Below are 23918 nucleotides of genomic sequence, written 5' to 3' on the forward strand. Positions count from 1 at the left end.
TTAACATTTTTATGGCTCTTTTCCTAGATAAATGTCTATCAACCAGAAAACTCTTTTTCCCTTGAAGTGTTTTTTCTTTTATCTGCATCACCCTCAAAGTACTAAAGAAAGTTACATTCCTGTAGAACAAAGGTGCAGTGGGTTATAACAAAGAAAGTACTTAACTCAAAGATCTAATGTTGCTAATACCAGGGCTACTACCTGTTTTTCCTACATGCCAACTATATCAACAAATAAAAGATATGAAAATTTGGCAGCAAGTATTGGCTCAACAAATGAAACCCTTTATCAGTCCTATTCTAATGATTTTGACTCCCCGGAAGCCCCTACATTCCTAGGATGTTTTAAGCTTCCTGTGCCTCTCGTGCTTGGGAGGCCACAAACAATCACATGCGCAGCTGTAAGAGTCCGGCAGGCAGGCTAGAAAGCCATCAGAGGGGTTTTGGGATTGAAACACTCTTATTATGCCCAGGAGACTTATTATCTAAAAGCTCTAAATTAACTTTTTCCAGAAAAAGGTTGGGGGCGGGGGGGGGGGGGACAGCCCCCTGTTAATGTCAGAAGAGAAGGTGGAAAGCATAATATAGTAAAGCAGACTTTGGTTCTGGGGGTAGATGCTTGAGAAAATCCAGGGGGGACTCCTGAGGCCTGATCCCACCTTTGCATTTTGTCAGGCCCCCTTCCTCATAACATTTGCCACGGACGGGATTCCCCATGCTGGCAGGGAGGTGATGGGTTTTGTGTTTGAGAGCATTAATCCCTGCTTAGATAACAAGCTAACTGATTGAAAGAAACTGAACTAACCCACTTCTTTATGCATCACCTTTATTAGTTGCAACCCCAAGTTTTCCTTAAAACAGTAATATTTCACTTCTTCTACTTTATATCCATTGAAGGCATCCCACCATACTGCAGAATTACCCATATGCAGTTAAATACTGCATCTTGCACTTGGATTTTGTTAACATGGATAGAAACGATTAGATCACGTCACTGAGAAAAGATTTTCCTCTGACATCTTGTTCCACCTTGGTTTTCTTGACAAGAGTTTGAGCGGAGGGCTACTTCAAAGGTTGATTCTTTCTCCTTTCACAACGCGCCCTCGAAATGTCCAAATATCCTGCAAATAATACCAAACACAATGAGTTTCTGGGAACTTGGATTTACCTATTCACTGTAAGACAAACATTTCTGGCATCTACAAATGGTTAAATAGGGGGAAAAAACAGCCCTCCACAGTAGTCATAAATTAGTAAATAAAAATCACATTCTGAGACTCCAATTAATTTACTTGCCAGCATCTAAAATTATGTTTCATAAGCAGGACAGTGGGACAATGAGTGCCCACTCTGTCAGTTTTTCTTTCCTTGGTGCTTGTGTTGATTACAGGTGTTGGAAATGGCTGTTATGTTTGGTCACAATACAGTTTAGTACCGAAGCTCCTGCTGTTGTTGATGATATTTGCCTGCCCCATTCGGGGTGATCTGCTCCTGAAAATGATGTCCTAGGCTATTGGATTGGTTTTTTCTTCTTTGTTCCTAATAAGACAATTCAGACTTTTTGCTTATTTTTTAGCAAACAGCTAGGTAGGATGGGAAGAACAATTTTAGAATTGGACCTCTGAAATCCCTGTTACATACATAACTGAAGCCTATCTCTTGAACTTTCCCTTTTCTCATTAAGAGCATGGAACTATCTCAACTGCTCCATTGAGTTTTGGTGAAGAAAAGGGATAGGAATGTGCTTTGTGCTTGCAAAGAACTCTATAGCAGAAGGTAGTATTGCTCTTCTAAATAAAGTCAATATAAACTATAGCTGAGAGAGTCATGAAAAGAAATACAGGAACTTACTGATTTAGTACAACTCTGACAGACCTCAAACAGAATATATACATTTTTTTTCCTGCCTTAAAATTCTGTATGCTGGATGAAAGCCCCAACTGGCAAAATACATTGCCTTTGTAGAACATAAGTGCTGAACAATGGAAGAAGGCAAGACCTTCCAGAAGGTGCAAATGTCAGGCCAGAGCATCTTCAGATACAGGGATACATTCAGAGATTCTAGAAAGTAAAGGGGTTAAGATGGAGACTCTTGAGCTGGAAAGTTGTTTCAGAAGATAACACCTTGCCATTGGTGTGCGAGGCTCTTCAAAGTACTGAGAGGCCCTGAGTTGTTATTATACTCAGTCTACTTGGGGGTCATGTCACCCTAAAATAGATGATGCATTTATGATTATGTGGAAAATTCTGAAAGAGATGGGAATACCAGACCACCTGACCTGCCTCTTAAGAAACCTATATGCAGGTCAGGAAGCAACAGTTAGAACTGGACATAGAACAACAGACTGGTTCCAAACAGGAAAAGGAGTACGTCAAGGATGTATATTGTCACCCTGCTTATTTAACTTATATGAAGGGTACATCATGAGAAACACTGGGCTGGAAGAAGCACAGCTGGAATCAAGATTGCCGGGAGAAATATTGATAACCTCAGATATGCAGATGACACTGCCCTTATGGCAGAAAGTGAAGAGGAACTAAAAAGCCTCTTGATGAAAGTGAAAGAGGAGAGTGAAAAAGTTGGCTTAAACTCAACATTCAGAAAACTAAGATCATGGCATCACTGGTCCCATCACTTCATGGGAAATAGATGGGGAGACAGTGTCAGACTTTATTTTTGGGGGGCTCCAAAATCACTGCAGATGGTGATTGCAGTCATGAAATTAAAAGATGCTTACTCCTTGGAAGAAAAATTATGACCAACCTAGATAGCATATTCAAAAGCAGAGACATTACTTTGCCAACAAAGGTCCATCTAGTCAAGACTATGGTTTTTCCAGTGGTCATATATGGATATGAGAGTTGGACTGTGAAGGAAGCTGAGTGCCGAAGAATTAATGCATTTGAACTGTGGTGTTGGAGAAGACTCTTGAGAGTCCCTTGGACTGCCAGGAGATCCAACCAGTCCATCCTAAAGGAGATCAGCCCTGGGTGTTCATTGGAAGGACTGATGCTGAAGCTGAAACTCCAATAGTTTGGCCACCTCATACGAAGAGTTAACTCATTGCAAAAGACCCTGATGCTGGGAGGGATTGGGGGCAGGAGGAGAAGGGGACGACAGAGGATGAGATGGCTGGATGGCATCGCCGACTCAATGGACATGAGTTTGGGTGAACTCCGGGAGTTGGTGATGGACAGGGAGGCCTGGCATGCTGCGGTTCATGGGGTCGCAAAGAGTCGGATACAACTGAGTGACTGAACTGAACTGAACCAAACTGCAGGCACATTTACCAAATAGGGTCAGCTTCTTGGTTCAGGACCTAAAATATTATCATCTACAATGCAAATAAGTTTGTTTATTTGCCTTGACTGCTCACTTGTTATTGATCAGCAACAGCATGGAATGTTCACTAGTTAAAAATAAATAATCTACAGTGAGGTGTATTAATTAGGCAGGCATATGAAATACTTTCTTACACCGCTATGAGAACCATCAGTGATCTCCCATCTCTGCTACATGCAGGCTTTCATTAAACTCCCAATGCAAACTGACCCAAACAAACACTTGCTTGAGAATTGCTTTCTGAGAGTCTTACTGGAATTCCATATACATACATACTCTCTTCTTCACAAATAAAGGAGACTTAATGATTGTCAGCCCAAACCTTTAACATCTGTGCATTCAGAAGGTCACTTTGTCCTCTATTTCCTCACCTGAGATTGTGCTATTTCCTCTCATACCTGTCTGTTTTGGAAAATGATGACCTGCATACAACAGGATAGCCCTTAGACTTACAGAATCCATGTCCCCCACACTAGGGAAACAAATAGTACAAACAAGCCCCACTGTCATTCCAGGACATCTCAGCGATGTTTCTGAAACAAGCTGTAAACCCAAGCACTTTATATTTTCAGACTGAATCAGGTAGGAGAAGTATTAAACATCTGAAGAAAAGAAAAAAATGAGATCTTTACCTTGTCATTTCATACAGACATACCTTCAGGCTGGCGTTTTTCAGCCCATAGATTTTACAGAATACCTCTTCCATTTCCTTTCCAACATTTTCCTGATTAGTGCCCTTCAGATCAGTGTAGTGACAGTTGGCATCAGCAAAATGGCATGAAATTGTCTGGAAAGTGAATGACTCATGTTAGAAAGAAAAAAAAACACCTCATTAACACCATCAGTCAAGCAATGAGGCATCTTTCAGAAAGTTCTGTCAGTGAGCATTCGATTTCTAGATTGAATGCTATTCCCATGTGTCTTAAATCAGTCTCTCGACAACTCAGCTGCTTTTTTCTTCCAGCTAAAGGCTAATTGAGAACTTGTAAGACATTTTTAACTGTGTAATTTATTATCCAGAGATACATACGGGGCAGGGAACAGAATTATGTAAGGAAGAAGTCTAACTTTTTAGCATTTGATTTTTCTAATAAGTGAATATTGCCAAGTGCTACTAAGGAATGTATTGCAGGGTTTCTCATCAACTCAGTTACAGAAGTTAGTGGAGTTTGTAATGAGTTGGTATTTCAGTGGCCACAGATGATGGAGCAAGAAAAACTGAAAAGACCTTGCAAGGGAAAATAATACGCAGATACCCCTCTCCAGTCCAAAGCACAGTTCCAGTCTGATAGCATTCACATAAAATACTCTTGTTTCCTTTTGAAGGTAAGATGGAAGTTATTTGGTTCTCCCCAGTCTCGAAGGACTTATCAACAGATCTAACTTGCAAGGTGATAGTTAAAACTCACCTTCCTTGTCACAAGTTAGTTGTCTTAGGGTGACTGCACCCATCAGAAGATCTTCCTACTTCCTACAAATTTCTAGGCAGTTGAGTCATGAACTTTATTTCCTGTGGAAACCCTAGTGCTATACTAAGCCATTTTGTAGCCTGAGGCAAAAGAGAAGAAATGTACACTCCTACCTGTATGCTTTTATGTATTTTTTAATAGTTAGCATTTTCCAAAACAAAGCAGTTAAAAATATTGAAAAATTACAAAGTTAATATATTAAAACACACAATTTCCAGCATAGTGCCTGTATCCCCCCATTTGCACTGTTCTGAGTGTCATGGTAGTGGAGGGTCTGATCTTGTTTCATTTGAGATTGTGCTCAGTGTGGAATTTTTTGTTTTCTGCGTTGAGTCTTGGTTGCAGCATGTGGAATCTTCATTGCAGTGCACAACCTCTCTAGTTGTAGCACAAGAGCTTAGTTGTTCTTAGGCATGTCAGATCTTAGTTCCCCAACTAGGGACTGAACCAACCAACTTCCCCCAAATTGCAAAGTGAATTTGTAACCACTGGATCACCAGATAAGTGCCTCACCATGGACTTTTTGGCATTAATGTTTCTTTATTTAAATAAGACATTAAAATATTATTTAATTGGATCACTGAGTTTCTTTTAGCCTCCAAGAGAACTGCCTTCTTGCCTCATGCTCGTCTCAGTCCTGTTGAGCCTGGTGGATGTCTGAATGAATGGAGGATGAAATCTGACTGAGGATTAGTCAGGGCTGACTAACCCTCAGCCACAGGGAGACAAGAGGGCTGTTGTGATAAACTGGAAGCCTTGACTCAGCTCCAGAGAAGACACCAATATTTAGGATCAACAGCCGTGTCATCCTAGGGAAATGTGAGCCCAGCGTATCATCAGATCTGCTGAATTTTAAAGAAGCAAGAAATCTGGGAACTTATGAGAAATTCTGTCAGTTTTTAATGTAAGCACTGATCTCATAAACCTGAAAACACTCTGAGGCTAAGGAGTGAAAAATATGGCCATATCTGATTTCTGGGTGGCCAATTCACACCTTCCTTTCCAATCAATAATATTTTACCAATAGCAATAATATTACAGACGTTCCTCTTATATGAGCTGTATACCTTCCAAATGTTATTATTTGGTATGTATGTCTGCCTTTGTCTTTTCCTCTGAAAACATGCTGTCAGTTGCCAAGTAACTAAGCTCTCTGTCTGGAGCAATTCCATGAATATTCACTAGTGATGGCATCCTAAGGTCATCTGGCTTCTTACTGCTGTAAGCAACAAAGCACGAGGGAGACAAATATATTTCCTGGTAAATACACCAGACTAAAGGGCAACTGAGTGAAAAGTTACAAATCCTTTAACTTTTCATGTATCAGGATACTTTTCTTCCTCATGCATTCATCTTCAAACAGTGCTGTGATGTGAATGTGTACCTTCCGGAATCCTTGACTTTTCTTCTGACCAGATCCATGGATGAGCAAAGGGTGAAAGAAGACGGTGTCTCCCTTCTCCATCACCTAGTGCACCCGGGCATTGTTTTTGTCATAGTCCTGGATCCTGTGGAACATGATGTTGACTCCTCCCTAAAATCACAAGAGAAGCCAAGTCCAAAAGTGAAGAAGCCAAGAATTAAAACTCTTATCAATGATTCATCAGGGAAAACAAAGCTTCTCTAAGTTCTTCCATGAGAAACAGACAAATAAATTAGATTTTTAAAAAATTATTTATACCAAACTTCTCAGTTGACTGGTTTTAGAAAGCCATGAGTTGTTAAAATCAGAGATATTTTAGACTGGATGAAAAATTTGGAATTGCCACCTACTGTTCATTACTGAATGATAACTGAAGACCCAGATCAGCTTTGCATTTTGTGGGAATGCAGGAGATCATCTTTCCTGGTAAACCCATGCTCATTCTTTCCCAGCATGCTCTTCTCCTCACCTGGAACTTGCATCATTCACTCCTCTTACTCAGAAGTATCTCTTGAGAAGCTAACTCAGAGAGAGGCTTGTCTTCCCAAATAGGAGAGGGAAAATACTCAGTATTTCTGAGCTCTAAATGTATTTAGAGTAAAGAAAGAAAGTAAATTAAAATGTTACATTTAAAAATTATTTCAACCCCTGTTTTTGAAAGTCACTGCATACAAAGAAAAAAACCCCACAACTTTGTTTTCAAACTATTTTCAAAGTTAATTATTGTATTAGCTAATGATTATATCTTTTATGAAAAAACCTAAAATGAGAAGCTTGCAAGCCTTTATGGGTCTTGGGCAGTCTCCCATTTCCTTTCCTAAGACTATCCCAAACCCAAATTCCTTTGGGGGAATGACTACTTCCCGACTGTACTGTGGTGAGTCTTTGCCTCTTTCCCAGAGTAGATATTTGAGCAAGATAACTCCATCCAGTCTCCCATTGCAGCACTTAGCACTAAGCCTCAGTGCAGAAATTCTAACTAGTTAGCACAGAAGTCCTGGAATATATATTTTATATATATATATATATATATATATATATATTTTTTTTTTTTTTTTGCTGAGTGGCTTCTCAGATCTTAGTCCCTAACCAGGGACTGAACCCACACATTTCACAGTGAAAGCTTGGATTCCTAAGCACTAGACTACCAGGGAAGTTCCAATATTCTTAACATCCTGCAGAACCATGTGCATTCTGTCTGCCTTAACAAAAGGTGCTCTTCCATCCTGACCATCATTATGGGATTTTGAGACCTTATTGCCTTACATCTAAAACACTAATTAAGAGTCTACTCCCTTTGTTCTCTGCCTCTGGACTCCTACACCTGAAATACATATACTGTGCCAGACCACAAGGTTATTGTCCTTGAAAAAATGACTTGATCTCCTCAATCATGGGCCCCAAAGGATTGACCAGCTAAATTGATAAACCATGGAACAGCCACATAATGGAACGCTGCTCAGTCCTCCCCAGAGCCTCTCTCTGCTGGTCTCTCCAGGTGGAAGCAGATGATCCCTCTTCTTCACTGAGAGAGCAAACCGGTCAGTGTGTAAGACTCACTTGGCACACACATCTGGTGTTACTGTGTTTGTGTCTTACCTCTGCAGTTAGGCTTTATAATCTCAGATCTTTTATAGCATCACCAAAGTCCACCATTTTATTTGGCCTTCAAGCACTTGTTGAAAGAATGGAGGTGATCATTTTATCTGACATCATGGAATTTTCCCTAATCCTTGTTTTACATCCCAGAACAATGTTTCTCTAAGAAAGGAAATGTCATCTTACCGGTAAAGCTCCTTATGTGTGTGTGCTGAGTCACTTCAGTCATCTGACTCTTTGCAACCCTATAGACTGTAGCCTGCTAAGCTCCTCTGTCCATGGGATTCTCCAGGCAAGAATATGAGTACTGCTTTGAAATCAAAACAATCAAATCTGATCAAAACTCAGCCATCTAGCAGACTTACCTCCCACTGGAGATAATCATGGAGTTTCAAGGGGCCTCTGTGTGTCGCTGGCAGCACAGCCAGACAGCCATTGTTCCAGTCAATGTGCTCCATGGCTGTCCAGGCACAAACGATGCTATTGCTGGGCCTGAAGGGGAAATAGTGCAGATCCTGGTGCCAAGGGATGATAGGATGTCTTCTTGCCTGAAACAGAATTTGTTGTTAAATAAACTAAAGTCTCAGAATTCTTCTCTGCCTAAAAAACCTGAACAATGACCTATCTTTGCAAAAACCAAATAGATGAGACAATGCTGAAAAAAACCAGCGTCTAGAGATAAGCACCAAATTAGAAGACTGAATCAGCACAATTACTCGATCCTCTAATTCTTTCTGAATTTCTGGTGGCTGAGGACTACTTATACTGTTTTCTAGTAATCTGTACATATGTCATCATCTCTGTTGTGCCTTATACCTTCCTAACTCTGGTTTGGGCATAGAGCTTAGTATACCCAAAACAGGTTAACTAATTAAAGAGAGTGGTCAAATCTGAGATCCTAAGACAGCCTTCTAAGTGACTGATATAAAAAGATGATTCATTAATTAACTAAGTAGAAAGACTCTCAAGAGGTTTCCCCCACCAAACTAGAACCATTTGCTGTACAATCACCGTGGAGAACCAGAGATGCTACACTCACATTCACATTCTCCCCTAGAATTGTCTTCTGAACGTGGTTCCCCCGAGCCAGGCAATCTCTTCACAGGACACCCAGGGAGGGAAAGGCCTGGTGGTGTTAGGCTACAGGCTTAGCACATAAGCCTCTCTTGGAGAGGACAGAGACATATTAGAACTGTATCAAAGATCTCTAATGGCTGATTTCCTACCACTGATACAGCTGAATTTCTCAGTGTGGCCCAAGAGCCATCTGCATTAGCATCTCTGAGTATGGTTAATAAAAAGCAGATTCCTAGGTTCTATTTTCTGAATCAGTCTCTCTAGGAGGGAGGGCTTAGAAGCTAAATTTTATCAAGCACAAGGAATTTTAAGAATAGCTATGGTATGTGATATATAAGTTCAGTTTTAAATTTGTTAGTAATAATACTTTCTTCAGATCAAGAAGGCAAAGTCCACACTCATGCATGGGTAAGAGTGGGTAACAAAGCTTAGCGATGTTGAATATCAAGAGCCTAAGGGGTAGAGTGACAGTCGTGTTTTATTAAACTGTATTTTCTAGAAGCCACTTGTCTATAGTCCCAGCAATAACCTTACAGTTAACATCGACATCACTATTATACTTCAGTGTTGTTATGATGTAAACATTATTAAGACTTAAAGTATATACATTCATTTCTGTCCCATCACTTCATGGGAAATAGATGGGGAAACAGTGGAAACAGTGTCAGACTTTATTTTTGGGGGCTCCAGAATCACTGCAGATGGTGACTGCAGCCATAAAATTAAAAGACGCTTACTCCTTGGAAGAAAAGTTATGACCAACCTAGATGGCATATTCAAAAGCAGAGACATTACTTTGCCAACTAAGGTCCGTCTAGTCAAGGCTATGATTTTTCCAGTGGTCATGTATGGATGTGAGAGTTGGACTGTGAAGAAGGCTGAGCACCGAAGAACTGATGCTTTTGAACTGTGGTGTTGGAGAAGACTCTTGAGAGTCCCTTGGACTGCAAGGAGATCCAACCAGTCCATTCTGAAGGAGATCAACCCTGGGATTTCTTTGGAAGGAATGATGCTAAAGCTGAAACTCCAGTACTTTGGCCACCTCATGTGAAGAGTTGACTCATTGGAAAAGACTCTGATGCTGGGAGGGGTTGGGGGCAGGAGGAGAAGGGGACGACAGAGGATGAGATGGCTGGATGGCATCACGGACTCAATGGACATGAGTCTGAGTGAACTCCGGGAGATGGTGATGAACAGGGAGGCCTGGCGTGCTGCGATTCATGGGGTCGCAAAGAGTCAGACACGACTGAGCGACTGAACTGATGCAAAGTTTAGCAGGTGTGCCTTTGCTATTTGTTAGGACATCAACCTTAGATACTTTAATTAAACATTTTCTTTTTTTTTTTTTTGTTTGCTTATATTGTTTTGTTTTTGCTTTCCTTTTACAGTTAAGAACTCTTACCAGAATCTGGAGGTTTATTTATCAGCATTGTATGCATGGCCATAATATTGGGTCCAGTGAAGCACTCCATATATTTCAGAATCTAAGGGAAAAGGAGGAAAAAAGTTCATGGGAAGTCAGATGCACAAGCGTGCAGCACAAAGTACATCTATCTCTACTAGAATCCATTTGGCAGTCATTTAAATCAATCAGTATTTCACAACCTTGCAAATAAACCATGGAAAGATCAGCAGCTGGAAATCATTGGGAATTTACAACACACTGAATTAAACAGGTTTTTTGGAACTAGCTAGAAACATAAGTGCTTCTTCTACAAGAGCCTTGCATTTCTGTGAAACACCACATGCAAAAGGCAGTAATACCCTTCTTTGCACTAAACTGTTGGCAGTTGCCCCGTGAGAAGGCAGCTTTCTTTTCCTTCACGGAGACTCTTGTAAGAGGGACCTGAAAAGATCCCAACAGGTTTGCAGCTGTCATGAATCACTATGAGGGAAGGAGAACAGGCACTCAGAGGGTGCTTCACAATCAACGTGGTCATTAATTCAACAACTCTTCCTGAGTCTCTGAACCAGGCAGAGTGACAGCAGTTGGGGACACAACAGTGAACAAAATAACCAGGTTGCTGCCTTCATTGAGTTTATACACTGGTGGGAAGAAAGATGTTAAACATGTAATAACATGGGCTGCTGAGGTTGAAGCCCAGCTATGAGAAATAAGCTGCAGTGGGTGCATCAGATCCCCTAGAAAGGATTCTACATTGCATGCGTCCACCAGCTAGGGGCTTTCTGTCTACATTATCTTGGTGAAGCCTCACAAGAATCCCTGAAAATTAATATCCACTTTATCCACTAGTAAATCCTTTGAAATGAAAACCCCCAAGAATAAGATGCCCAAGTTGGCAGAGCCAGTTAAATGAAAAAGATGATATTCAAACTCTAATTCCTCCTGACTCCAAAGGGGGGGGAAAAGCACATTTTATAGCTTTCTCACTGTTTAATCTCCTGTATATAAAGAATATAGGGAATTTGAGTATGAGACACTTGAAATGTTACAAAATTCCCAAGAGTCAGGTCTAGATGCCTGTTTTTTTAATAAGGCATTTGTTTTGTCATTTTGTGGATCTATCAAAATATGACCCAAAAAACTGCTATTTTCTTTTTTTAAAATTTTGACTGGGGTATAGTTGATTTATAATGTTGTGTTAGTTTCAGGTGTACAGAAAAGTGAATCTGTTATACCCAAATTTTTTAAGATTCTTTTCCCATATAAGTCATTTCAAAGTATTGAGTAGAGGTCCCTGTGCTATACAGTAGTCATTATTAGTTGTCTATTTTATAAGCAGTTTGTATATGTGTCAATCCCAATCTTCTAATCCAACCTTCCTAGACTGTTATTTGCTAAACCATCATCATTCAGAAGCCATCCTCAGCTTTTCTGTTCTGCTATGCAGAATTGCCCAAATACATTAAGTCTTTATTCTCCCTAAGTCTTATCTGAGTCTTATCCTGATTAATAATGTTCTTGAAATCTTGTGCTGGTTCATCTTTCCAATACAGACTAAAATAAATACCTAGGTATTAGAAGAATGTCTACCTCCTAAAAATCATTGGATGAACCACCAGACACATGGGTCACAAGTTACAGAGGTAGGAACATCCCAATAGAGCTTCATCTACCACACATTGCCTGTGATTTCATGTTTTTTATCCTGGTCCACTCACATAGCCTCTATTTCCGTAACAGGACTTGAGGTTGGGAAAAATATATGGCTTGGAGGGGTCACTTCCCCTTCCATTCCCAACACAAGGGGCCAGACCTCCCAGGTGGCTCAGCTGTGCAGTCTGTCTTCATGAATCAGGCTTCCTAACAGCACTTGGGGTTATAAGTTCTAGTAAGTACTTTGTGCAAAATGTCCTTTAAAACCATATAAATAAATGGTTATTTATTATTTACAGTCATGAACCATAGTACATATATGCAATGGAACACTATGCTATAGATTATGAAATATAAAGTAGATCCATAGATACCAATAGGGAAAGACATCTCATATGTATGTACTACTAGTGGAAAAAACAAGGTGACAAGCAGGATGTTCCCTGTTATAAAAAAAGGTGGGGTTATATAAATATGCTTGATTATATGTGAAACAATTCTAGATGAATACATGAAACTGAACAGTGAGTGGTGCTGGGGGTCAGAGAATCTGCTTTTCATTTCCTATCCTTGCATAGTATTTTGATATTTTTTTCAAATATGAACTATTCTTAAAGAATAGTTTTTAAAAAAAACTAGTTTAAAAACAGACACTTCTACTGACCAGATTCATAAAACAAATTGAAAAATATACGATGTACAGTAAGTAAATCTCAACACTTTGATCCCTATGGACATGGCTGTATGCAGTATGAGAAAGGCTTTCTACTCTACCACAGAATTCCTGCTTTTCTTCAAAAACAGTAAAATTATGAGCAGGATTTCTCAGTCTTGGCACTACTGGCATTTTTGGCTGCATAATGCTTTGAATGGGGAAGGGGGCTATTCTGTACAGGGTAGCATCCCTGGAACCAGCAGCAGCATCCAGACCTCTACCCATTAGAAGTCATCATCCCTCCTGCCTGCCAACCAAACATGTCTCTAGACAGTGCTGAATGTCTGCCTCAGATTGGGAATCACTGCTCTAGGGCTCCAGTATGAAGGGGAAAGATAACAAAAAATAAAAAATAGAAGATTTCAGAGGCAGGAATGCATATGGGCTATTAGCTTAAAGAGAAAGAAAACACAGGAAGGTCTTGAACCTCAAGGAGGGTGCAGTATCTGAAGAGTTCCAGATCTTCTTGGAAATCCTGGACCTTGGAAACCACTTTCTCACTTGGCACATATTCTGATTTTGCAATGGTGGCATCTCTCATCATGAACAATCCCAGTGGTTTCACCTTCTTTCTGAAGATTCTTTCAAGCTCATTCCTAGAAAATTCCTTGGTAAATGATGTCAGTACCATTGGCACTAAGCACCTGCCTGGCCTTCCACTTGTTCTGTGGAAAGACTCGAAGACTTGGGAGTGGTTTCTTTGCACTAAGTGGTCCTCAAGCCCCAGGTCTAATAGTTCTGATGACAGGAAGGAGAAAATGGCCAACTCAGAAGTGCCTGCCTCCAAACTGTGGAGTTGAAATTTGCTACCAGAATTCGAATATTCCTTAGTTTAGTGGACCAGTGGGGAAATATTTTTGATTTGGTTTCATCAGAACAAAATAGCAAACACTTCCCTAGTATCATATGTACCAGGCCCTGTTCAAAGAACTCTGTCTCTACTTTACCTGTTTAGTCCTAAAAAACATTCTAGGACATAAGTACTGTTATTTTCCCCATTCTGCAGATATAGAAACAGGCATGGAAAGGTTAAGGAAATTGCCCTATACCTACAACATTAACTAAAGAAACTGAGATTAAAGCCAGACACTCTGGGTCAAACCCAGGTTCTAACAAGCTACCTCCTAACAAACCTTATCCCTGAAAAATATCTGAACACACACAAGGTAATCCTACCCATAGTCCCATTGCACACATACAATACACATTCCTGTTATATAATAAAGTGTTACTTAGCACCTAAAGCGTTGAATATCAGCATCAGACATCAAATTTTTAATGACAAGAAATCCATTTTCTTCATAGAATTTTCTCTGTTCTGGACTTAGAACATTATTCTCCTGAGTATACCTAAAGGAGGAAAGAAATCTCAAATAAGTCCAGTTTAAAAATCATAACCCAGCATTATGTATCAAGAATCTGAGAAATGTTTGTACTCTTCCACCAAACATTTCTAAGACTTTAAGGAAATAATCTGAATTTTTTTTAAGTTTAAAATCTAAAACGGGGCAGTCCTAATATGGTGGAAGAATAGGATGGGGAGACCACTTTCTCCCCCACAAATTCATCAAAAGAACATTTGAACGCTGAGTAAATTCCACAAAACAACTTCTGAATGCTGGCAGAGGACATCAGGCACCCATAAAAGCAGCCCATTGTCTTCGAAAGGAGGTAGGAAAAAATATAAAAGATAAAAAGAGAGACAAAAGATGTAGGGACGGAGATCCATCCCGGGAAAGGAGTCTTAAAAAAGAAGTTTCCAAACACCAGGAAACATTCTCACTGCCGAGTCTGTGGCAAGCCTTGGAACCTCAGAGAACAATATAACTGCGAGGAAAAATAAATAAATAATTAAACCCCACAGATTACATGCCCAAGGGAACTCCCAGCGGAGAAGCAGCACAGACGCCCACATCTGCTACTAGTAAGCAGGGGCTGGGCAGGGGGGCGCCGGCTGCATTGCTTAGAGTAAGGACCAGGCCTGAGTGCCCCGAGGGCAATCTGAGGAAACCAACTTGAGATAGCAAACCAGACTGTGGGATAGCTATCCCATGAAAAGCCCTAACCTAAGACACCACCAGGGCCACTCACAGAACAAAGGACTGAGCAGAGCTAGCCAGCTGTGGGCCGGCCCCTCCCCCACCGGAGACAGGCAGGCAAGGGCAGCCAGAGCTGGAAGGGGGCAATCGCAGCCCCAGAGAGGCATCATCTACCAAACCGCAAGCAAGCTTCGTTGCTAACGAAGACTTCTTGGGATTCTGGATGGTTGACATCTGCCAGGAGGGTCGCAGCCAGAGATCAGCTCCCCAGAAGAGACACACGGCACACCTGAGAAGGTGCGCCAATTGTACACCCAGAAAACCAAGCGGCAGGGACAGGGGAGGTGATAAGTTGCAGCGACCGCACTCACCAAGCACCTGGTCATCTGAGCTGCTCAGACCTGGGAAGGGCACAAAACGCAGGCCCAACAGAATCTGTGCCTATGTGGAGTACCTGAGTACCTGAACCTGAGTGGCTTAGACCCGGGAAGTGCATACAACCCAGGGTTGGCCTCAGACAGTTCCTGGCATAGCAACCTACGGCTCAAGCAGTGTAGACAGGGGAAGCACATACGCCGTGAGCAGGGGCAAACCCAGTGTGGCCGAGACATTGCGAGCACATGCCAGTCTTATTTGTTTGCAGTGTTCCTTCCTCCCCACAGCATGACTGAACAAGTGAGCCTAAAAAAGTGTCCACCACAGCCCCCTTGTGTCAGGGTGGAAATTAGACACTGAAGAGACCAGCAAACAGAAGAAGCTAAAATAAACAGAGGGAATGGCCTTTGAAGTGACAGGTGCAATAGATTAAAACCCTGTAGTTAGTGCCAACTACATAGGAAGGGGCCTATAGATCTTGAGGAGTTTAAGCCGAATCAAGGAACTATCTGAAAATGGACTGACTCCACACTGTCCACAACAACACCAGAGAAAGTCCTAGACATATTTTTACTATTATCATTTTTTAAATTAAAAAATTTTTTTATCTTTTTAAGTCCTCTACTTCTTTAATTTTCATTTTTATAACCTACTATTACTTTGCAAAAAAAAGACCCTATTTTTTAAACCAAACTTTATATATATTTTTTTAATAATTTTTCTGACTTTGTTTTTTTCTTTAATATTGTATTTTTGAGAATCCAACCTCTACTCTAGATTTTTAATCTTTGCTTTTTGGTATTTGTTATAAATTTTGTACCTTTAAGAACCCAATATTCAGTACCCATTTTTACTTGGGAGTGAGATTACTGGGTTGACTGCTCTCTCCCCCTTTGGACTCTCCTTTTTCTCCACCAGGTCGCCTCTATCTCCTCCCTCACCCTTCTCTTCTCTACCCAACTCTGTGAATCTCTTTGGGTGTTCCAGACTGTGGAGAACACTTAGGGAACTGATTACTAGCTGGATCTGTCTCTCTCCTTTTGATTCCCCCCTTTATCCTCCTGGCCACCTCTGTCTCCTTCCTCCTTCTCAACTCTTCTCTGTATAACTCCGTGAACATCTCTGAGTGGTCCAGACTGTGGAGTGCACATAAGGAAGTGATTACTGGCTAGCTTGCTCTCTCCCCTTTTGATTCCCCCTCTTCTCCTCCTGGTCACCTCTATCTCCCTCCTCCCTCTTCTCTTCCCCATGTAACTCTGTGTACCTCTCTGGGTGTCCCTCACTGTGGAGAAATTTTTCATCATTAACCTAGATGTTTTATCATCGGTGCTGTATAGATGGAGAAGTCTTGAGGCTACTGTAAGAATAAGACTGAAAACCAGAGGCAGGTGGCTTAAGTCAAATCCTGAGAACACCAGAGAACTCCTAACTCCAGGGAACATTAATTGATAGGAGCTCATCAAATGCCTCCGTACCTACACTGAAACCAAGCACCACCCAAGGACCAACAAGTTCCAGAGCAAGGCATACTACACAAATTCTCCAGCAACACAGGAACATAGCCCTGAGCTTCAAAATACAGGCTACCTAAAGTCACACCAAACCCACTGACATCTCATAACTCATTACTGGACCCTGCATTGCACTCCAGAGAGAAGAAATCCAGCTCCACTCACCAGAACACCAACACAAGCTTCCCTAACCAGGAAACCTTGACAAGCCACCCATCCAACCCCACCCACAGTGAGGAAACTCCACAATAAAGAGAACTCCATGAATTGCCAGAATATGGAAAGGCCACCCAAAACACAGCAATATAAACAAGATGAAAAGGCAGAGAAATACCCAGCAGGTAAAGGAACAGGATAAATGCACACCAAGCCAAACAAAAGAGGAAGAGATAGGGAATCTACCTGATAAAGAATTCTGAATAATGATAGTGAAAATGATCCAAAATCGTCAAAACAATATGGAGTGACAGATAAATAGCCCGGAGACAAGGATTGAGAAGATGCAAGAAAGATTTAACAAGGACCTAGAAGAAATAAAAAAGAGTCAATATATAAGAATAATGCAATAAATGAGATCAAAAACACTCTGGAGGGAACCAACAGGAGAATAATGGAGGCAGAAAATAGGATAAGTGAGGTAGAAGATAGAATGGTGGAAATAAAGGAAACAGGGAGGAAAAAAGAAATGAGGACAATCTCAGAGACCTCTGGGACAATGTTGAACACTCTAGCATTCGAATCATAGGAGTCCCAGAAGAAGAAGACAAAAAGAAAGACCATGAGAAAATACTTGAGGAGATAATAGTTGAAAACCTCCCTAAAATGGGGAAGGAAATAAATCACCCAAGTCCAAGAAACCCAGAGAGTCCCAAACAGGATAAACCCAAGGTGAAATACCACAAGACACATACTAATCAAATTAACAAAGATCAAACACAAAGAACAAATATCAAAAGCAGGAAGGGGAAAACAACAAATAACACACAAGGGGATTCCCATAAGGATAACAGCTGATCTTTCAATAGGAACTCTTCAGGCCAGGAGGGAATGGCAGGACATACTTAAAGTGATGAAAGAAAATAACCTACAGCCCAGATTACTGTACCCAGCAAGGATCTTATTCAAATATGAAGGAGAAATCAAAAGCTTTACAGACAAGCAAAAGCTGAGAGAATTCAGCAGTACCAAACTAGCTCTCCAACAAATGCGAAAGGATCTTCTCTAGACAGGAAACACAGAAAGTGTGTATAAACTCGAACCCAAAACAAAGTAAATGGCAACGGGATCATACTTATCAATAATTACCATAAATGTAAATGAGTTGAATGCCCCAACCAAAAGACAAAGGCTGGCTGAATGGATACAAAAACAAGAGTTGTCTACAAGAGACCCACCTCGAAACAAGGGACACATACAGACTGAAAGTGAAGGGCTGGAAAAAGATATTCCACACAAATAGAGACCAAAAGAAAGCAGGAGTAGCAATACTCATATCAGATAAAGTAGACTTTAAAACAAAGGCTGTGAAAAGAGACAAAGAAGGACACTACATAATGATCAAAGGATCAATCCAAGAACAAGATATAAGAATTATAAATATATATGCATCCAACATAGGAGCACCACAATATGTAAGACAAATGCTAACAAGTATGAAAGGGGAAATTAACAATAACACAATAATAGTGGGGACTTTAATACCACACTCACACCTATGAATAGATCAACTAAACAGAAAATTAACAAGGAAACACAAACTCTAAATGATACAATAGACCCGTTAGACCTAATTGATATCTATAGGGCATTTCACCCCAAAACAATGAATTTCACCTTTTTCTCAAGTGCACACGGAACCTTCTCCAGGATAGATCACATCCTGGGCCATAAATCTAGCCTTGGTAAATTCAAAAAAATTGAAATCATTCCAAGCATCTTTTCTGACCACTATGCAGTAAGATTAGATCTCAATTACAGGAGAAAAACTATTAAAAATTCCAACATATGGAGGCTGAACAACACGCTGCTGAATAACCAACAAATCACAGAAGAAATCAAAAAAGAAATCAAAATATGCATAGAAATGAATGAAAATGAAAACACAACAACCCAAAACCTGTGGGACACTGTAAAAGCAGTGCTAAGGGGAATGTTCATAGCAATAGAGTCATACCTCAAGAAACAAGAAAAAAGTCAAATAAATAACCTAACTCTACACCTAAAGCAACTAGAAAAGGAAGAAATGAAGAACCTCAGGGTTAGTAGAAGGAAAGAAATCTTAAAAATTAGGGCAGAAATAAATGCAAAAGAAACAAAAGAGACCATAACAAAAATCAACAAAGCCAAAAGCTGGTTCTTTGAGAAGATAAATAAAACTGACAAACTATTAGCCAGACTCATCAAGAAACAAAGGGAGAAAAATCAAATCAATAAAATTAGAAATGAAAATGGAGAGATCACAGCAGACAACACAGAAATACAAAAGATCATAAGAGACTACTGTCAGCAACTATATGCCAATAAAATGGACAACTTGGAAGAAATGGACAAATTCTTAGAAAAGTACAACTTTCCAAAACCAAACCAGAAAGAAATAGAAAATCTTAGCACACTCTTGCCTGGAGAATCCCAGGGATGGGGGAGCCTGGTGGACTGCCGTCTATGGGGTCGCACAAAGTCAGACATAACTAAAGTGACTTAGAAGAAGAAACAGACCCACCACAAGCACGGAAATTGAAACTGTAATCAGAAATCTTCCAGCAAACAAAAGCCCAGGACCAGACGGCTTCACAGCTGAATTCTACCAAAATTTAGAAAAGAGCTAACACCTATCCTACTCAAACTCTTCCAGAAAATTGCAGAGGAAGGCAAACTTCCAAACTCATTCTATGAGGCCACCGTCACCCTAATACCAAAACCTGACAAAGATGCCACAAAAAAAGAAAACTACAGGCCAATATCACTGATGAACATAGATGCAAAAATCCTTAACAAAATGCTAGCAAACAGAATCCAACAACACATTAAAAAGATCATACATCATGACCAAGTGGGCTTTATCTCACGCATGCAAGGATTCTTCAATATCCGCAAATCAATGTAATACACCACATTAACAAATTGAAAAATAAAAACCATACGATTATCTCAATAGATGCAAAGAAAGCATTTGACAAATTTCAACATCCATTTATGATAAAAACCCTCCAGAAAGCAGGAATAGAGGAACATACCTCAACATAATAAAAGCTGTATATGACAAACCCACAGCAAACATCCTCAATGGTGAAAAATTGAAAACATTTCCCCTAAAGTCAGGACCAGACAAGGGTGCCCACTCTCACCACTAATATTCAACAAAGTTTTGGAAGTTTTGGCCGCAGCAATCAGAGAAGAAAAAGAAATAAAAGTGCCGGGGTCCAGCCCCGGTGGATCCAGGGTGATTCAAAGGTGGGGACGGAGTCGGCGTCTTTGGAAAAATACATATTTAATCACAGATATAGAGAGATTAGAAACGGAGAGTGTAGTAGGAAGATGAGTGGAGAAAAAGAGGCTGAATAACTTGGATTACGTGGAATAGCATCCATGCTCCAGATGGGAATTCAGCCAGAAAAACGGGAGCAAGAAAGAAGCGACATGGGGGAATCAGTCTTTCCGGAAACTGATCCGATTTCTTTATTTTTAGGTTTGCTTATATACCTTTTGTTACACATAGGGATGAATACAGAGTCACGCGGGAATCAGCAGTCCTGACCTTTATCAAAATCAGGTGCTTCACATAAATGTATAAAGAAGGTACATCATCTTCTGGCCATGAGTGAGACCTGCTGACATTTTATGATCCTTTCTTTCTATAACCAAAAAACTTATTTCTTCCAAGGGTGTTTTTTCTTAAACCAGGAACCACCCTCCAAATAAAGTTGCATTCCTATAGGGTGAGGGTGTAGTGAGTTACAATCAAGAAAGGAATTTATTTAACCCAAGGTTAACATGATTAGTCTTAAAGGTTAATACTTATTTCTCCTATATGCTTAAAGGTTAATACTTATTTCTTCTATATGTTAGTTATATTCATTATAAGGGTAGGGAACATGGAGATTTAGCAGCAAACATCAGCCCAACAAATGAAAATCCTTTCACCATTGCTCCCCTTAAGATCTATTTAGTCTTAAGATATGATGAAGTTACATTTTTACATAGCAAGGACACAGTGATATATAACAAAGTACAGTGATCTATTACAAAAGAGAAAATCCATTAACTCAAAAAGTCTAGTATCACTAACATCAAAAACTACTATATTTCCTTTGCTATATTCCAAATATATTGATTAATATATTCCCAGGTGCCTAAGGATATGGAGACCTGGTGGCAATCATTGGCTCAACAATGAGAAAAGCCCTATGCTAATTAAGACTCTCAAAATACTCCAAAACTCTCTGTGCTGTTTATGGTTGAGAGGTAGTAAACAATCATGTGGCAGGAGTATGGATAATCCTGTCACACAAGCTAGTCTGTCAGCAGAGAGGTTTGACCTGAGACATCCTTGTCCCACCCAGAGCAGGGAATTAGCAGCAATTATTGACACAACAAATGAAAAACCCTTCACCAGTATAATTCCTAACCAACCCATTATACTAATAATTTCTAACTCCCCAAAAGAATTTGCCTTTAGTAAGTCTAAAACATCTCGTGCCTCTCAGATTGGGAGGCTGTAAACAATCACACGTGGCCGGACGAACCTATACCGGCAGGCTAGATAACCTTCAGAGCAGTCCGTAAGCTGAAACAGTCTTGTCACGCCCAAGAATTTTTATTGCCTTGGAGCTGCACGTTTACTCCTTCTCCAAGAGAAACGGTTATGGGGGAGAGCCCCCGTAAAGTCAGAGGTGTAGGTGAGAGCATAAAACAGACTCTGGCTTTGGGGTTAGATGCTCGGGAACAGGGGGTTTCCTGAGGCTTGATCACGCCTTTGCGTATGCCAAGCCTTCTTCCTCATGACCTTTGCCATGGGCGGAGTTCCTCACGCTGGCCCCCAGCATAAAAAGAATCCAAATTGGAAAAGAAGAAGTAAAACTCTTACTGTTTGCGGATGACATGATCCTCTACATAGAAAACCCTAAAAACTCCACCAGAAAATTACTAGAGCTAATCAGTGAATATAGTAAAGTGGCAGGATATAAAATCAACACACAGAATCCCTTGCATCCCTATACACTAATAATGAGAAAATAGAAACAGACATTAAGGAAATAATTCCATTCACCATTGCAATGAAAAGAATAAAATACTTAGGAATATATCTACCTAAAGGAACAAAAGACCTATATAGAAAACTATAAAACACTGGTGAAAGAAATCAAAGAGGACACTAATAGATGGAGAAATATAACCTGTTCATGAATCAGAAGAATCAATATAGTGAAAATGAGTATACTACCCAAAGCAATCTATAGATTCAATGCAATCCCTATCAAGCTACCAACGGTATTTTTCACAGAGCTAGAACAAATAATTTCACAATTCTTATGGAAATACAAAAAAACCTCGAATAGCCAAAACAATCTTGAGAAAGAAGAATGGAATTGGAGGAATCAACCTGCCTGACTTCGGGCTCTACTACATAGCCACAGTCATCAGGACAGTATAGTACTGGCACAAAGACAGAAATATAGATCAATGGAACAAAATAGAAAGCCCAGAGATAAATCCACACACCTATGGACACCTTATCTTCGACAAAGGAGGCAAGAATATACAATGGAGAAAAGACAATCTCTTTAACAAGTGGTGCTGGGAAAACTGGTCAACCACTTGTAAAAGAATGAAACTAGAACACTTTCTAACACCATACACAAAAATAAACTCAAAATGGACTAAAGATCTAAACATAAGACCAGAAACTATAAAACTCCTAGAGGAGAACATAGGCAAAACACTCTCCAACATAAATCACAGCAGGATCCTCCATGACCCACCACCCAGAATACTGGAAATAAAAGCAAAAATAAACAAATGGGACCTAATTAAAATTAAAAGCTTCTGCACAACAAAGGAAACAATAAGCAAGGTGAAAAGAGAGCCTTCAGAATGGGAGAAAATAATAGCAAATGAAGCAACTCACAAAGAATTAATCTCAAAAATATACAAGCAACTCCTGCAGCTCAATTCCAGAAAAATAAACGACCCAAGCAAAAAATGAGCCAAAGAACTAAACAGACATTTCTTCAAAGAAGACATACAGATGGCTAACAAACACACGAAAAGGTGTTCAACATCACTCATTATCCGAGAAGTGCAAATCAAAACCACAATGAGGTACCATTTCACACCAGTCAGAATGGCTGCTATCCAAAAGTCTATAAGCAATAAAATGGTGGAGAGAGTGTGGAGGAAAGGAAACCCTCTTACACTGTTGGTAGGAATGCAAACTAGTACAGCCACTATGGAGAACAGTGTGGGGATTCCTGAAAAAAAAAAAAAAACAACTGGAAATGGAACTGGTGTATGATGCAGCAATGCCACTGCCGGCATACACACTGAGGAAACCAGAATTGAAAGAGACACGTGTACCCTAACGTTCATCACAGCACTGTTTATAATAGCCAGTACATGGAAGCAACCTAGATGTCCATCAGCAGACGAATGGATAAGAAAGCTGTGGTAGATATACACAATGGAATATTACTCAGCCATTAAAAAGAATACATTTGAATCAGTTCTAATGAGGTGGATGAAACTGGAGCCTATTATACAGAGTGAAGTAAGCCAGAAAGAAAAACACCAATACAGTATACTAACGCATATATAAGTTAAATAAGCAGGGTGACAATATACAGCCGATGTACTCCTTTTCCTATTTGGAACCAGTCTGTTGTTCCATGTCCAGTTCTAACTGTTGCTTCCTGACCTGCATACAGATTTCTCAAGAGGCAGGTCAGGTGGTCTGGTATTCCCATCTCTTTCAGAATTTTCCACAGTTTATTGTGATTCACATAGTCAAAGGCTTTGGCATAGTCAATAAAGCAGAAATAGATGTTTTTCTGGAATTCTTTTGCTTTTTCCATGATCCAGTGGATGTTGGCAATTTGATCTCTGGTTCCTCTGCCTTTTCTAAAACCAGCTTGAACATCAGGAAGTTCACAGTTCATGTATTACTGAAGCCTGGCTTGGAAAATTTTGAGCATTACTTTACTAGTGTGTGAGATGAGTGCAATTGTGCAGTAGTTTGAGCATTCTTTGGCATTGCCTTTCTTTGGGATTAGAATGAAAACTGACCTTTTCCAGTCCTGTGGCCACTGCTGAGTTTT

At 40.1% G+C, this 23918-nt stretch overlaps 1 pseudogene; it reads right to left on the reverse strand.

Annotated features, from left to right (window-relative positions):
• Positions 1-1066: 1066 nt before the first annotated feature.
• Positions 1067-14035, reverse strand: LOC138091456 (phytanoyl-CoA dioxygenase, peroxisomal-like; annotated as a pseudogene).
• Between the last annotated feature and the right edge of the window lie 9883 nt (positions 14036-23918).

The sequence above is a fragment of the Capricornis sumatraensis genome, chromosome 15, assembly GCF_032405125.1.
Source record: "Capricornis sumatraensis isolate serow.1 chromosome 15, serow.2, whole genome shotgun sequence".
In the NCBI taxonomy this organism is placed as follows: Eukaryota; Metazoa; Chordata; class Mammalia; order Artiodactyla; family Bovidae; genus Capricornis; species Capricornis sumatraensis.